The sequence below is a fragment of the Neophocaena asiaeorientalis genome, unplaced genomic scaffold (assembly GCF_003031525.2).
Source record: "Neophocaena asiaeorientalis asiaeorientalis breed wild unplaced genomic scaffold, Neophocaena_asiaeorientalis_V1.1 scaffold246, whole genome shotgun sequence".
In the NCBI taxonomy this organism is placed as follows: Eukaryota; Metazoa; Chordata; class Mammalia; order Artiodactyla; family Phocoenidae; genus Neophocaena; species Neophocaena asiaeorientalis.
Window position 1 is genome coordinate 455,261 of NW_020174551.1, and position 8,070 is coordinate 463,330.

Below are 8,070 nucleotides of genomic sequence, written 5' to 3' on the forward strand. Positions count from 1 at the left end.
AAAAAAAAAAAAAAAAAAAAAAAAAAAAGAGTATATGGAGTGAACAGTATCAGGACAGCAATGCTACAGAGCCTCCACACAACCCCTGTGGGAGAGGTCAGGGTTGCTATCAGATCCTACAATGGAAACTCAGGAATATATGGTGACATCTGAACAGAGAACATGAGAACATGTCAAGTATGGACTGAACCTACTTCTTGATTTTCCAATGCCGTTTTACCTCTCCTAAGCAAAATAACAGATTTCTGTTTCCTGATCCCAGTCTGTCCTTTTAGACCCTCTCCATGTTAACATTCTTCTCTTTGTGCAGTGTTTTCCAAAGGTCAGCCATTCACAATCACATTTTTTGTTATAAGCTTTCAAACTCAAATGATAATTTCCTTGATATTTTAAACATTTGTCACCCTAAATATATTCATATGACATTTCTCTTTCTAATCATTACCGTCAATAAAAACCTCACTATCAATTGCCACAAACATAAATAAGATGAAAAGAAAACAGTCTTTTTGTACTTTCTACTATTGGCCTCTGTACTTGCTGAACCTGAGCCTATTCTCTTTATCTTGCAAAGGGAGAGCAGGAAGTGTTCTGGTTATCAGTTGCTGCAAAACAAACCACCCAAATTTGGGGCTTAAAATGACATTTTACGACTATTTCTCACATTTTTGTGGATTGACTTGGGTCATCTGGTTGTTCTCAGTTGGGGTCTCTCATGTGGTTGCAGTTAGCAGCTGGAGCAGGAGTCATCTGAAGGCTCAGCTGGGCTGGATGTCATGATGGCTTTCTTATTTATTTATTTATCTATGGCTGCGTTGGGTCTTCGTTGCTGCACGTGGGTTTTCTCTAGCTGTGGCGAGCAGGGGCTACTCTTCGTCGCGGCTCACAGGCTTCTCATTATGGTGGCTTCTCTTGTTGTGGAGCACGGCCTCTGGGTGCACAGACTTCAGTTGTGGCATGCAGGCTCAGTAGTTGTGGCTCGTGGGCTCTAGAGTGCAGGCTCAATAGTTGTGGCACACGGGCTTTGTTGCTCCGCGGCATGTGGGATCTTCCTGGACCAGGGATTGAACCTGTGTCCCCTGCATTGGCAGGTGGATTCTTAACCACTGCATTGTGATGACTCTCTCTGGTTGGGCAATAGATGCTGGCGGTTTGCTGCGACTTCCCTTAGGATTGTACTGTAGGGCCTACACATCGCTTCTTCATGTGGCTTGTCCTTCTCACATATAGCAGCTGGGATCTAAGAGTAATTGTTCAAAGAGGTCTTGGTGGACCCTACTGGGCTTCTTATGGCCTAGCCTCTGAAGTCTCATAATATCTTAGTCACATTCTATTGGTTAAGAAGTCACTAACGCTAGTACAGATACAGGGATAGAATGGCAAAGAATTTGTGGTTATCTTTAATCTACCACAGCTTACTGTTAGAGTGGTGTTAAAAACTAGCACCAAACTTAGATGTTCTCTATGTTGCAATCAGAACTGAACCAAAAAGGGAATGACTTTCTCACTATGTAAATCAATGTTATTTAATTCCATCTCCATTCATCTCCTAAACTCATCTTGGTGCTGGCAGTGAGCACCTCCTTACTGTATTCACCCTCTTCTGTGTCTCTTGCCTTTGATAGTTCAAGTATTAATTTGGCTGGTATGTTCTCACATTCTCATTCACAGGGTTACCTTCTGCCTTTTGCTAATGGTAGTATACAAAGAAGAGAGACAGAAAGCCCAGAGAAGCATTGTAATAAACAGAATTAGCTTTTTCAAGGCAAATAGCCAGGTATTATATAAGTCAACTTAGAAGGCATCTTTACAAAAATTCTGGAGATATAGCTACACTGGTTTCCAGACTTAGCAACTTCTCTGGCTCATTAGGAAGGACTATTTGGGAAGAGGAATTCTTAGTAGACATCTTTCTTCATGGGTCAGACTTCTGATTCAAATGTGTGGGTGAGATTTTAACATTTTTCCCAGGGGTTAAATGGTGTGGTTCCATTCCTAAAATGAAATAATTTGAGCATCAACATATGTGTGCATTATGGAAAATTTTAAGATTATGCAGTTTTTGGGAATAATCCAAACAGATACTTATACTTAGCATTAGTGAATTTATGGCAAGTGCATGTGAAAATTGATAAACAAATAGGGTGTAGTATTTTTTTTTCTCTTTTAGGAAAAGCAAAAAGAAAGACCTATTTTTTTGTTTTGAAAAATGCACAAACTATTAATCTTAAGCTTGAAAACAAAGGTCATTGTTATTGAAATTTGACGGTATGAAATATTTTTTTGTTTGTTTTATTTTCATCTTTTTAACCAACTCGGTGAAAGACATCCTAAACGCTACATGAAACACAACAGAATATTTTTTTCTTCCAATATTAAAAAAAAAATGACACACAAATATTTTTAAGAAACTTCTATATAATCAAGGCAGAGATCTGGATAAAAAACACCTCTAAGTAATCATGTTCTTCATTTCTTATAGTTACAGTCAGAAATTGCTTCCTAATCATAATTAAACATTGTGTACCAGTGTTTAAAATGTTCCTAGATGCACATTATTTAAAAAAATCAGTCTGGCCAAACATTTTTTGCCAGAACCAACATTCCTGAGAGCCTGAACTAAAAAACTGGTAAAAAAAGGAAAAAATATCCAGACTCCACAAATGTCTCAGAATTTGTCTTTAAATGGGAGAAAAATTTAAAAAACACACATGGAACTTTCTGAAAGGTCTTTAACAAGCTACCTTGGGAGCTCTACTCAAAAAAAGAAGTTGATGTAACTAAAACAGATGTTTCAGTGCAGCTCCAAAAATCTTTATAAAGACAGCTATTTGGAGGGATGGTCCTGGATCCGAAGTTTTGTTCCGTGTGTATCTACATTAGGTGTGCATGACTCATCTCAGTTGTCATATCCCTGTAATTTCCTCCTGAGTAGCGGTCATAACCACCCTGGCTTCTGCCGCTATAGTCTCTGGACCTTCCATATCCATATCCATATCCTCCAGGTCGGCTATCATACCTGCCACTTCCATAGCCCTGGTCCCCACCACCTCTAGAGTAGCTGCGACCACACCCATAAGCCCCAAAGGCACCCCCTCTTGTTCCCCGGGTCGACTTGCCCGTGTGGTCTACACGGATCTGACGACCGTCCAGAGACTCTCCATTCATGGCTCTCATGGCATCTGAGGCATGCTCTGGATTGGTGAAGGTGATGAAGCCAAAACCCCAGGATCGCTGAGTGTCCCGGTCCTTGACAACAACCACCTCAGAAATAGGTCCGAAGCTGCTCAAGTGGTCTTGCAGAGCCTGCTCATCAGTGTTGAGGTTGAGCCCTCCCACAAAGAGCTTCCCTTCTTCAGAGGACATGGCGGTAAATTCAAGTCCTGGAAATTAAGTAAAAGGCCGAAGAGACAGCTACTGCCAAGAAACCGAGAGACTGGCTATGAAATATTTTTGAATTGGTGTATTGCTTTATATTTGTATCTAGTTATTACATGCATATATTTCAAATAAAGGTATACAGTTTGAGAACATCCTTTCATACAAGTGTCAGTGCTTCCTTTAACCTTGCTCAAACTATTGTGTTGTGGATAAACATGCAGGGTGACATAATAGTTCTTCATTTTGGACAAGCAGTTTCTTCTAATTTACATTATCGCTCAACATAAATGGCTTAACTGTCAGGGTTAAATCTCCTTGGCTCTGTACTCAGTTACATTAAGCAAGCAAATGTTGTTTATTTGGTAGTAAGTCCTAACTGTGAAGAGCTATTAGGAGCTTCCAGTTAGTTATACAAAAATTCTTTCTTGACCCCATTAGATTTTTAAAGAAGCAAGATAGGTACTAGCTAATGCTTGAAATATATCTTAGATAAATATTTGAGATGTGAATGGAATCCATGCTAACATTATTGTCACTGGCACAGTTTATAGCTCTGAAGGTTTCTGAAATGGATTATTTTTTGAAAGTGCTGTTAAACATGGTTAGGGACCTGTCTGTCTCTGTCTCTCTCTCTTTTAAATTACACTGGATTCCACAATTTAAAAAGTTCTTATGAGAACAGTATGATGAAATGTTAATGATGGAAATATATATTTGAACTTTCTTTTTTTGTGGGTATTAAATCACTAATGGGTCACTCTACTGATGAGTTTCCCTACTTTTGCTTAATTTCAAGATTAAATTCAGTCAAACATATTTATTAAGAGTTGTTAATAACTTAGATGCTACAATAGTAAATGAAATAATAGACTCTCAATTATGTACACATCTGGGCATAACAATGTAAAAATAAATATACCTAGAAAAATATCTGAAGAAAATATACTAGCATGTCAATAATCACTGTCTTAATATGTTTGCATGATATTTTCCCCTTTGGTAATTTTTTCTTTATACCTTTCTTTCATTTTAACTTTCTAAAATGAGAATGTTTTAGCATAGGCATATGTCAAATAACTGAATGAAATCCTGTAATTGCTAATGTTTATGCTTCAGCTGGGTTGTTAGTTTTTAAATTATGTTCATAAATAAATGATTAAAGAAAAGGTATCTAGGTCAGCCATTTTCTAGCTTCATTTGTGCCATAGTGACATTTGTTATACACATCTCGCCCCTATTAGTTTTATACATTTATATTAGTAGTCTTATAAACACTCCAGGTGGAAACAGCTCTACCTTCTAGGTGATGAGGCAGTATGTTCCTCTACCTATGAATGAAGCTGCTTCCCCTCTTTCACCCTTTGTTCAGTGGCCAAGAAGTCTCCCATTCTTCATTTGGAAGTGACTGCAGCTCTTATTAGCAGACCAGCAGAAGTGGCCTGGCCCATTTCTCTGACTCAAAGTGACTCACTGGGATCCTCAGCAAAATTCCTTTCCCTTGTCTTTTCAGCTTTCAGGAGCTTCAGAAGGTTAAGTAGAAGGGATGTGAGTGATTAAAGGATATTTTATAGGAATAATTGAAAGCTGTGTATTTTATATATTTTGACCTAGGTTAGAGGACAGGAATGCTATGCATTCAGATTCTGGGCAGATGTGAATTCTCATGAATAACCATGAAAAAGATAAAAACAGTGCTAGGTAACCAGCAAAGTGAGTGATACAGAAGACTTTGTACTTCTGCCTCTTCTATCTTTGTTTCTCATTCTTCGACTTGTATGATCCCTTATCCTTTCTCTATCAGTGTGAGGTTGTAGAATAATGGAAAAAAAGAGAAAACAATATACTTAATACCAATCCATTTATTTAATCAAATTTTTGCCTAAAATTGTCCTGTTGCATTTTTTTCTCCTGTAATGCACACGTGTCACTGAGTGAGAGAAGAGGAAGCCATTCCCATGGGGTGAATCTTCATGGAAGAGTGTGCAGTAATTTGTGCAAATGACTACTAGTCATAAGACTTCTAGATTAAGGAAAAATCCATTACAACTGCTGTGTATAAGTGAACAATCGAAAAGTAATTAATGTGGTTTGAAATGGACTATGTGCCATCTTTTAACCTGATCATACTTTTATAAGAGAAGATAGTGATCTTTTAGCATATAATACTTACCATATATGTCAACCTCCCATTTTAAAGAGGTGCTTTTGAAAATATCAGTTAAGGAGAATCTCCAATTACTACATTGCTTCAAGAAAACATACTATTTTGGTCGTTAGAAACACGACTCCATCAGATCTGCTCTTCACAAAATAGAATACATGCAAATGATGTGACTGAACTCAACCTCAGATGTTTTGCAGTTGAATTATTTGGTGCAGTATCTTGAGAGAAAGATGTTTGGGTTATTTCATATTTGATGACTTTGAATATGTGAAAATTAAGGGGTTAAAAATAAAATGCAATAACTGGATATTTATTTTTCTTCTTAATAGTTTATTGCATAAAGAGACCTCATTTTTCTACTGTGCCTTATTCTTTGATACTATTCATTTCCTTGTAAGTTTAGGAAAAGTGATGTATGTTCTTAGATCTCCAGTTTATTGATTTGTATCAAACCTCTGCTTTTATCAGTGGTCAGGCCTGCTGAGCTACAAAGTATGAACAGTGAAAGGGACTTTGTAATCCAGTAGGTCATCTGCCTCCAGAATTTTCAGAGAACCATTTTGCAACTGCTAGGACAAATCTTGAGGGGGCATGTGTGCAGTTTTATTAATTGTATTTGTAATTCACAGAAGTTCTTACATAAGGAGAAAGATGGACAAAGTGTTTTTTTTTTTTAAGTTTTTCTTTCTGTCTGGAAAGGGTGTATTTGGTTGATTGTATCTTCTATTATCGCCTTTTCTATAAAAGTGTTTTAGTGAATGATGTAGAAGTTATTCTTTATGATACTCATGCTTCATTCTGTATCAAATCTCTGAGTGATCAGGGCTTGTGGACAGCAGAGTTGTGAGGGACAGGTTGGCTGGAGGATGGCAGGGAAGGTAAGTGAGGGGTTTGGGCCAAGTCACATTCTATGTTCACTGTCTTAAACTTCTCACGGGTAAATTACAGCTGGAGTGAAAATAAGGGCCACCTTGACAGGGAAAGGAAAGTGGGAGGTGTCTCAGAAGGGAAGACATAACCTATGCGGTGTCTATTGCCGGCAGCCAAGCCCGGGATCGCTTTGTCCCTATAAAAGTGTTTAAATCAGGCTGATGGAAGTCATTTTCATTATACACTTTCCTGTTGCCTCGCCCACCTCAGAGCAGTGGTCTGGAATTGGTGCTGTAATTTATACTACTCTGAGGATATTTCTTTTTTTTTTTAAAGAGGATAAAGTCATTGAACTGGACTAGAATCACATGCAACTCAGCTATTGCTGTAACAGCAAATTATATGGCTGATCTTTAAGTTACTAATTTCTTCATCCAAATTCTGCCCATTCCTTTCTCTTCCATGCAGAAGTTACCAGTACCTTTACACAAGTGGACTTGATGGGGTTTCTGCCTTCCTATCTAGAGACGGCTTTTCTGAGAATGATTTCAGGGACACTAGGATGGACCTTGTGCCCTTCGTCAACCAGTCTACCAACCCACGGACCAACCAATCTTTTTACCATGGGACAGAGCCCTTATTCCCAGGTTTAAACTCAGTATGAAGTATAAAGGACTATGATAAAACTCTTTCTTGAATGTTTTTATTACTACAAGATCAGTTGAACATGAAAGGCGAAATGGAGAGGCTAAAGGTGTTTTGGGAGGTTACTAAACTGGAGGGCTGTGGTCATTCTACACACTATTTATGTGTATTCCCAGTTTTGTTTAGGTTGGACCATTAAATATTCTTCATGTATCAGCACCGGGCTATTTTAGAAGAAATTCTCTAGAGTGGTGAATGAGTAAGACATGGTGTCACTGAAAGACCCAAAGAATGACCAGTTTCTCTGTTTTAGGCTTTGCCGGTCCTTCCCACAGTTTCTCTGTTTGGCCATTGCTACTAATACTGCAGAGCCCTCTGCTACTTGGTTATCCATTCCACAGTCACCGCCTGACATGAGATGGGGCTAGTTTCTGTGCTGATCCTGTGGAAGGAGGTTGTGTTGGGAACTTCGGTTTTTTCTTCAGCTTGTGATGGCTGAGGAATTGCCATCCTAAAACACCTCTTTACTGCACTGGAAACAGTTATTTCCCATTTCCACAGACTTGTGCTTTCTTGAGAACTCAAGATCGTGTGTGTGTGTGTGTGTGTGTGTGTGTGTGTGTGTGTGTGTGTGTGTGTGTGTATAGAAAGATGATTTCAATTTCGTTTAATTCAAGAGCCATTCCTTAGTCATCTACTATTAGTAAGACACTCTGCAGGTGTTGGAGGGGTTCAAGGTGAGGCAAGGACTGTGGCCTCGAGTTAACATTAAAGTCAGTGGGGACTTGGGGTTCAGAATGGAGAAGAAATAGAAGACAGCATTCTAAGCATTACACTGTAAGTGCTGAAAGGAAAGGGAGATCACATCTAATATGGAAGACATCCTGATTTGGTCAGGTCTGCTGGTTTGGGCCTTGTTTTCTTCTCTTTTGGTGAGGCTTAGGGTCAATCTATAAAAAGTAAGAAACTGGGCTTCCCTGGTGGCACAGTGGTTGAGAGTCCGCCTGCCG

At 38.7% G+C, this 8,070-nt stretch overlaps 1 protein-coding gene and 1 pseudogene across 1 annotated transcript in view; one reads left to right on the forward strand and one right to left on the reverse strand.

The window, feature by feature from the left end:
* The window catches only part of PLCL1 (phospholipase C like 1 (inactive)), a 342,887-nt gene that overhangs the window by 114,327 nt on the left and 220,490 nt on the right, over nucleotides 1-8,070 (forward strand). The gene's annotated exons all lie outside the window — the stretch shown is intronic.
* On the reverse strand, nucleotides 2,875-3,400 carry LOC112407863 (RNA-binding protein 3 pseudogene; annotated as a pseudogene).